The sequence below is a fragment of the Pan troglodytes genome, chromosome 14, assembly GCF_028858775.2.
Source record: "Pan troglodytes isolate AG18354 chromosome 14, NHGRI_mPanTro3-v2.0_pri, whole genome shotgun sequence".
Classification (NCBI taxonomy): domain Eukaryota; kingdom Metazoa; phylum Chordata; class Mammalia; order Primates; family Hominidae; genus Pan; species Pan troglodytes.
Genome location: NC_072412.2, coordinates 117,917,627 through 117,926,354, shown reverse-complemented (window position 1 = coordinate 117,926,354; position 8,728 = coordinate 117,917,627). Strand labels below are relative to the sequence as shown.

Genomic DNA, 8,728 nt, shown 5'->3' with positions numbered 1-8,728 from the left:
GATCCATGCTTACCTGGGCCCATCCTGAAGAAACAGTCCATGCTTACCTGGCTGTACTCTGAAGGAATGGTCCACACTTACCTGATTCCATCGTGAAGGAATGGTCCACACTTACCTGACTCCATCCTGAAGGAAATGTCCATGCTTACCAGGGCCTATCCTGAAGAAACCGTCCATGCTTACCTGGCTGTATTCTGAAGGAATTGTACACACTTTCCTGGCTCCATCCTGAAGGAATGGTCCATGCTTACCTGGGACCATGCAGAAGAAGCAGTCGATGCTTACCTTGCTCCATCCTGAAGGAATGGTCCACACATACCAGACTGCATCCTGAAAGAATGGTCCAGGCTTACCTGGGCCCATCCCGAAGAAACAGTCCATGCTTACCTGGCTGTATTCTGAAGGAATGGTCCACACTCACCTGGCTCCATCCTGAAGGAATGGTCCATGCTCACCTGGGCCCATCCTGAAGAAAAAGTCCATGCTTATCTTGCTCCATCCTGAAGGAATGGTCCACACTTACCTGACTCCATCCTGAAGGAATGGTCCATGCTTACCTGGGCCCATCCTGAAGAAACAATCCAGGCTTACCTGGCTGTATTCTGAAGGAATGGTCCCTGATTACCTGGCTCCATCCTGACGGAATGGTCCATGCTTACCTGGGCCCATCCTGAAGAAACAGTCCATGCTTACCTGGCTGTATTCTGAAGGAATGGTCCACACTCACCTGGTTCCATCCTGAAGGAATGGTCCATGCTTACTTGGGCCCATCCTGAAGAAACAGTCCATGATTACCTTGCTCCAACCTGAATGAATGGTCCACACTTACCTGACTCCATCCTGAAGGAATGGTCCATCCTTAACAGGGCCCATCCTGAAGAAACAGTCCATGGTTACCTGGCTGTATTCTGAAGGAATGGTACACACTTACCTGATGGCATCCTGAAGGAATGGTCCACACTTACTTGACTCCATCCTGAAGGAATGGTCCATGCTTAACAGGGCCCATCCTGAAGAAACAGTCCATGCTTACCTGGCTGTATACTGAAGGAATGGTACACACTGTCCTGGCTGCATCCTGAAAGAATGGTCCATGCTTACCTGGGCCCATTCTGAAGAAACAGTCCATGCTTACCTTGCACCATCCTGAAGGAATGGTCCACACATACCTGACTCCATCCTGAAAGAATGGTCCATGCTTACCTGGGCCCATCCTGAAGAAACAGTCCATGCTTACCTGGCTGTATCCTGAAGGAATGGTCCACACTCACCTGGCTCCATCCTGAAGGAATGGTCCATGCTTACCTAGGCCCATCCTGAAGAAACATTCCGTGCTCACCTGGGTGTATTCTGAACGAATGGTCCACACCTACCTGGCTCCATCCTGAAGGAATGGCCCATGCTTACCTGGGCCGATCCTGAAGAAACAGTCCTTGCTTACCTGGCTTTACTCTGAAGGAATGGTACACATTCACCTGGCTCCATCCTGAAGGAATGCTTCATGCTTACCTGGGCCCATCCTGAAGAAACTGTACATGCTTACCTGGCTGTATGCTGAAAGAATGGTCCACACTTACCTGGGTCCATCCTGAAGGAATGTTCCATGCTTACCTGGGCCCATCCTGAAGAAACAGTGCATGCTTACCTGGCTGTATTCTGAAGGAATGGTGCACAATTACGTAGCCCCATCCTGAAGGAATGGTCCATGCTTACCTGGGCCCATCCTGAAGAAACCGTCCATGCTTACCTGGCTGTATTCTGAAGGAATGTTCCACACTTACCTGATTCCATCCTGAAGGAATGGTTCACACTTATCTGACTCCATCCTGAAGGAATGGTCCATGCTTAACTGGTCCCATCCTGAAGAAACAGTCCATGGTTACCTGGGTGTATTCTGAGCGAATGTTCCACACTTACCTGGCTCCATCCTGAAGGAATGGTCCATGCTTACCTGGGCCCAATCTGAAGAAATAGTCCATGCTTACCTGGCTGTATTCTGAAGGAATGGTCCACAGTTACCTGATTCCATCCTGAAGGAATGGTCCACACTTACCTGACTCCATCCTGAAGGAATTGTCTATGCTTACCTGGGCCCATCCTGAAGAAATAGTCCATGCTTACCTGGCTGTATTCTGAAGGAATGGTACACATTTTCCTTGCTCCATCCTGAAGGAATGGTCCATGCTTACCTGGGCCCATCCTGAAGAAACAGTCCATGCTTACCTGGCTGTATTCTGAAGGAATGTTTCCTGATTACGTGGCTCCATCCTGAAGGAATGGTCCATGGTTACCTTGCTCCATCCTGAAGGAATGGTCCACACTTACCTGACTTCATCCTGAAGGAATGGTCCATGCTTAACAGGGCCCATCCTGAAGAAACAGTCCATGGTTACCTGGCTGTATTCTGAAGGAATGGTCCACACTTACCTGGCTCCATCCTGAAGGAATGGTCCATGGTTACCTGCGCCCATCCTGAAGAAACAGTCCGTGCTTACCTGGCTGTATTCTGAAGGAATGGTCCACACTTACCTGATTCCATCCTGAAGGAATGGTACACACGTTCCTGGCTCCATCCTGAAGGAATTGTCCATGCTAACCTGGGCCCATCCTGAAGAAACAGTCCATGCTTACCTTGTTCCATCCTGAAGGAATGGTCCACACCTACCTGAGTCCATCCTGAAAGAATGGTCCGTGCTTACCTGGGCCCATCCTGAAGAAACAGTCATTGCTTACCTGGCTGTATTCTGAAGGAACGGTCGACACTTACCTGGCTCCATCCCGAAGGAATGCTCCATGCTTACCTGGGCCCATCCTGCAGAAACAGTCCGTGCTTACCTGGCTATATTCTGAAGGAATGCTGCACAATTACCTGTCTCCATCCTGAAGGAATGGTCCATGCTTACCTGGGCCCATCCTGAAGAAACAGTCTATGATTACCTGTCTGTATTCTGAAGGAGTGGTCCACACTTACCTGGCTCCATCCTGAAGGAATTGTCCATGCTTACCTGGGGCCATGCTGAAGAAAGAGTCCATGCTTACCTGGCTGTATTCTGAAGGAATGGTCCCTGATTACCTGGCTCCATCCTGAAGGAATGGTCCATGCTTACCTGGGCTCATCCTGAAGAAAGAGTCCATGCTTACCTTGCTCCATGCTGAAGGAATGGTCCACACTTTCCTGGCTCCATTCTGAAGGAATTGTCCAGGCTTACCTGGGCCCATCCTGAAGAAACAGTCCACGCTTACCTTGCTGCATCCTGAAGGAATGGTCCACACTTACCTGACTGCATCCTGAAGGAATGGTCCATGCTTAACAGGGCCCATCCTGAAGAAACAGTCCATGGTTACCTGGCTGTATTCTGAAGGAATGGTCCACACTTACCTGGCTCCATCCTGAAGGAATGGTACATGCTTACCTGGGCCCATCCTGAAGAAACAGTCCATGCTTACCTGGCTGTATTCTGAAGGAATGGTCCACACTTATCTGATTCCATCCTGAAGGAATGGTCCACACTTACCTGACTCCATCCTGAAGGAATTGTCCATGCTTACCTAGGCCCATCCTGAAGAAACACTCCATGGTTACTTGGCTGTATTCTGAAGGAATGGTTCACACTTTCCTGGCTTGATCCTGAAGGAATGGTCCACGCTTAACTGGGCCCATCGTGAAGAAACAGTCCATGCTTACCTTGCTCCATCCTGAAAGAATGGTCCACACATACCTGACTCCATCCTGAAAGAATGGTCCATGCTTACCTGGGCCCATCCTGAAGAAACAGTCCATGATGACCTGGCTGTATTCTGAAGGAATGGTCCACACTTACCTGGCTCCATCCTGAAGGAATGGTCCATGCTTACCTGGGCCCATCCTGAAGAAACAGTGCATGCTTACCCGGCTGTATTCTGAAGGAATGGTCCACACTTACCTGGCTCCATCCTGAAAGAATCGTCCGTTCTTACCTGGGCCCATCCTGAAGAAACAGCCCATGCTTACCTGGCTGTATTCTGAAGGAATGATGCAAAATTACCTGGCTCCATCCTGAAGGAATAGTCCATGCTTACCTGGGCCCATCCTGAAGAAACATTCTATGATTACCTGCCTGTATTTTGAAGGAATGATCCACACTTACCTGGCTCCATCCTGAAGGAATGGTCCATGCTTACCTGGGCCCATCCTGAAGAAACAGTCCATCCTTACCTGGCTGTATTCGGAAGGAATGGTCCACACTTACCTGGCTCCATCCTGAAGGAATGGTCCATGCTTACCTGGGCCCATCCTGAAGAAACAGTCCATGCTTACCTGGCTGTATTCTGAAGGAATGGTCCACACTTACCTGGCTCCATCCTGAAGGAATGGTCCATGCTTACCTGGGCCCATCGTGAAGAAACAGTGCATGCTTACCCGGCTGTACTCTGAAGGAATGGTCCACACTTACCTGGCTCCATCCTGAAAGAATGGTCCATTCTTACCTGGGCCCGTCCTGAAGAAACAGTCCATGCTTACCTGGCTGTATTCTGAAGGAATGATGCAAAATTACCTGGCTCCATCCTGAAGCAATGGTCCATGCTTACCTGGGCCCATCCTGAAGAAACAGTCTATGATTACCTGCCTGTATTCTGAAGGAATGATCCACACTTACCTGGCTCCATCCTGAAGGAATGGTCCATGCTTCCCTGGGCCCGTGCTGAAGAAACAGTCCATGCTTACCTGGCTGTATTCTGAAGGAATGGTCCCTGATTACCTGGCTCCATCCTGAAGGAATGTTCCATGCTTACCTGGGCCCATCCTGAAGAAACAGTCCATGCTTACCTTGCTCCATCCTGACGGAATGGTCCACACTTACCTGACTCCATCCTGAAGGAATGGTCCATGCTTACCTGGGCCCATCCTGAGGAAACAGTCCATGCTTACCTGGCTGTATTCTGAAGGAATGGTCCACACTTACCTGGCTCCATCCTGAAGGAATTGTCCATGCTTACCTGGGCCCATCCTGAAGTAACAGTCAATGCTTACCTGGCTGTATTCTGAAGAAATGGTCCACCCTTACCTGGCTGCATCCTGAAGGAATTGTCCATGTTTACCTAGGCCCATCCTGAAGAAACAGTCCATGCTTACCTGGCTGTATTCTGAAGGAATGGTGCGCACTTATCTGGCTCCATCCTGAAGGAATGGTCCATGCTTACCTGGGCCCATCCTGAAGAAACAGTCCCTGCTTACCTGGCTGTATTCTGAAGGAATGGCCCCTGATTACCTGGTTCCATCCTGAAGGAATGGTCCATGCTTACCTGGGCCCATCCTGAAGAAACAGTCCATGCTTACCTGGCTGTATTCTGAAGGAATGGTCCACACTTACCTGGCTCCATCCTGAAAGAATGGTCCATGCTTACCTGGGCCCATCCTGAAGAAACAGTCCATGCTTACCTGGGTGTATTCTGAAGGAATGATGCAAAATTACCTGGCTCCATCCTGAAGGAATGGTCCATGCTTACCTGGGCCCATCCTGAAGAAACAGTCGATGCCTACCTGGCTGTATTCTGAAGGAATGGTCCACACTTACCTGGCTCCATCCTGAAGGAATGGTCCACACTTACCTGACTGCATCCTGAAGGAATGGTCCGTGCTTACCTGGGCCCATCCTGAAGAAACAGTCCATGCTTACCTGGCTGTTTTCTGAAGGAATGGTCCCTGATTACCTGGCTGCATCCTGAGGGAGTGACCCATAATTAACTCACTGAATCTTGAAGGAATGGTCAGTGCTTACCTGGCTCCATTTTGAAGCAATGATCCATGGGTACATGGCTGCATCCTGAAGGAATGATCCATGCCACCCTGGCAGCATCCTAAAGAAATGGTTCATACTTACCTGCCTGCATCCTGAAGAATCGTCCCTGCTTACCTGGCGGCATCGTGAACAAATGGTCTACACTTACCTAGCTCCATTCTGTATGAATGGTCCACACTTTTATAGCTGCATCCTCAAGGAATGGTTCATGCTTACCTGTGTGCATCCTGAAGAAATGGTCCAGGGTTACCTGGCTCCATCCTGAAAAATTGGTTTATGTTTACCTGGCTGCATCCAGAAGGAATGGTCCATGCTTAGTTGGCTCTATTCTGAAGGAATGTCCAATGCTTACCTGGCTCCTTCCTGAATGAAACATTCACACTTACCTGGCTCCATCCGAAAATAATGGCTCATATTTACCTATATGTACCCTAAAGGAATGGTCCATGCTTACCCGGCTCCATGTTGAGTGAATGGCCCATACTTATCTCACTCCACCGTGAATGAATGGCCCATGCTTACCTGGCTCCATTTGGAAGGAATGATCCATGCTTACCTGGCTTTATCTTGAAAAAATGGTCCGTGCTTACCTTGCTCCATCTGAAGGAATGTTCCACGCTTTCCTGGCTGCATCCTGAAGGATTGTTCCATGCTTACCTGGCTGCATCCTGAAGGAATGATCCACACTTACCTGGCTGTATCCTGAAAAAAATGGTCCTTGGTTACCTGGCTGCATTCTGAGAAAATGGTCCAAGCTTACCTGGCTTTATCCTAAGGGAATGGTCCGTGCTTAGCTGGCTCCATCCAGAAGAAATGATCCATTCAGAAGAAAGGTTCATGCTTACCTGGCTGCATCCTGAAGAAATATTTCACGCTTACCTGGTTCCATCCTGAAGAAATGCTCCACAGTTACCTGGCTGCACCCTAAAGGAAAGGTCTGTGCTTACCTGGCTGCATCCTGAAGGAATTGTCCATGCTTACTTGGCTCCATCCTGAGGGAATGGTCTATGCATACCTGGCTCCATCCTGAAGGAATGCTTCCTGCTTACCTGGCTACACCATGGAGGAATGGTTCATACTTACTAGCCTCTATCCTGAAGGAATTGTCCACGCTTACCTGGCTGCATCCTGAAGGAGTGGTCCATGCTTACCTGGAGGCTTCACCTGGGAAAACAACCTGTTCCATCCTCTGGCCATTTCCATATTGGATTCCTCTGAGCTAACGACCCAGGTGTTAATTTTTTTTGTTGTTTATAGGATTATGATCATGAAAGACAAGGTTTCTGTTCTCCTGGTACTTAGATTCTAATGAGGGATCACAATCTGTGTTCATTGGGGTTCTCCAGAGAAACAGAAACAATAGGATACCAGTTCTTTGTTTTCTTTCTTTCCTCCCTTTTTTTCTTTCTCCTTTTTCCATCCATCTATCTATCATCTATCTTCTATCATTCTTTCTTTTCTGCTTCCTTCTTTCATACATCTATCTATCTAGAGACAGAGAGAGAGAAAAGACAAGAGAAAGAGATTTTATTATAAGGCATTGGCTCCTGCAGTTATGGAGGCTGACAAGTTCCATGATCTGCAGGGTGAGTTGGCGAGTGGAGACCTCTGAGAGCTGATGGTGTAGCTCCAGTCCAAAGGCCAGCAGGCTGGAGACCCAGGAAGAGATGTTCCAGTCAGAGTCTGAAGGCAGCAGAATGCTAATGTCCCAGCTTGAAGGCAGCTGGGCAGGAAGAGCCAGCATTCCAGGTGGGGGCCATCAGCCAGCAGAGTCCCCCGTTTCTCAGAGGAGGGATGGCCCTTTCATTCTATTCCAGGCTTCTCGTGGGTGGATGAGGCCCACCCCCATTAGGGAGGGCAGTCTGCTTTACTCAGTCTGACAATTAAAATGTTAATCTCAACCAGAAACACCCCACAGACACACCCAGAATGTCTGACCAAATATCTGGACACCCTGTGTCCTCATCAAGTTGACACGTAAAATTCACCATCACGTCACCCCTTGTCACCTTGGCACTGATGGGTCTCCTTAAAACCACACTTTATCCTCAAATAAAGAAGTTACCAAGGTCATCATTTCACCTAACGTGATACAGCTAATCCCGCATACAACTGAAAACACACAATCTCTTCCCCAGAAAAGGAAATAAAGGCCTTGAGTGAGGTTTACTCTTCTTCTGATATTTTCAACTTAGATTCTATGATGTAAAATTCACAATTCTTGAATACAATCTTATAACCTAAATACACCTTATGTTACATAACAGGATAAGAGAGGGAAGAAAACAAAGATATTTGCTATATAATACGCACACACATTCATAACAAAATTAGGAGGAAATTCTTCTGACTACTGCAGGCCTCACCTCAGTAATTAGTCACCTGGAGACAAATGTGGAAGATAATTTGAAGTCGTGATAGGAGCTGTGAAGACACAGAGCCAGGCCATACTCACCCAGCAGGACTGGGCCTCAGGGTGCCCCACAGGTGTCCCCTCAAAGCGTAGAAGCCGGGCTTTTGCCCACCAACTGCCTTCCATAGTGCCGGTATCTCCCCTGCAGGCCCAGCCTCTCAGGCTGCTTCAGGTGTGGGCTGTGCTCATTCTTCTGGCTTGAGAAAATGTCTGGAGGAAAAGTAGTGACTACGAGGTGCACACGTGAGGTGGGATTGTGGCAGCATTCATGGCCATCGTCTCAGCTCTGCAGGCGGAATTCGAGGTGGGATGAGGAGATGTGTATGGGGCAAAAGAGATGCTTCCATCCTCATCTCCTGGCAATAGCCAGATTCCATTTTTCTCCCCATTGTACAGGAGGGGCACAGAAGTTCTGTAACTTGCCAGAGGTCACAAAGATCACAATTTGTAGAGGAAGGGTTTGACCCCAGGCAGCCAGCGAAGGATGTATGTGGGGAACTTGACTAAGTCATTAAAGCATATGAGTTTTCTACTT

General features: G+C 48.6%; 1 long non-coding RNA gene across 1 annotated transcript; it reads left to right on the top strand.

The window, feature by feature from the left end:
• Window positions 1-5,345: 5,345 nt before the first annotated feature.
• LOC107967998 (uncharacterized) lies at window positions 5,346-8,728 on the top strand. The gene is made up of 2 exons (XR_001708879.4): window positions 5,346-7,011; window positions 7,366-8,728. It is a non-coding gene; the product is annotated as an uncharacterized LOC107967998 (long non-coding RNA).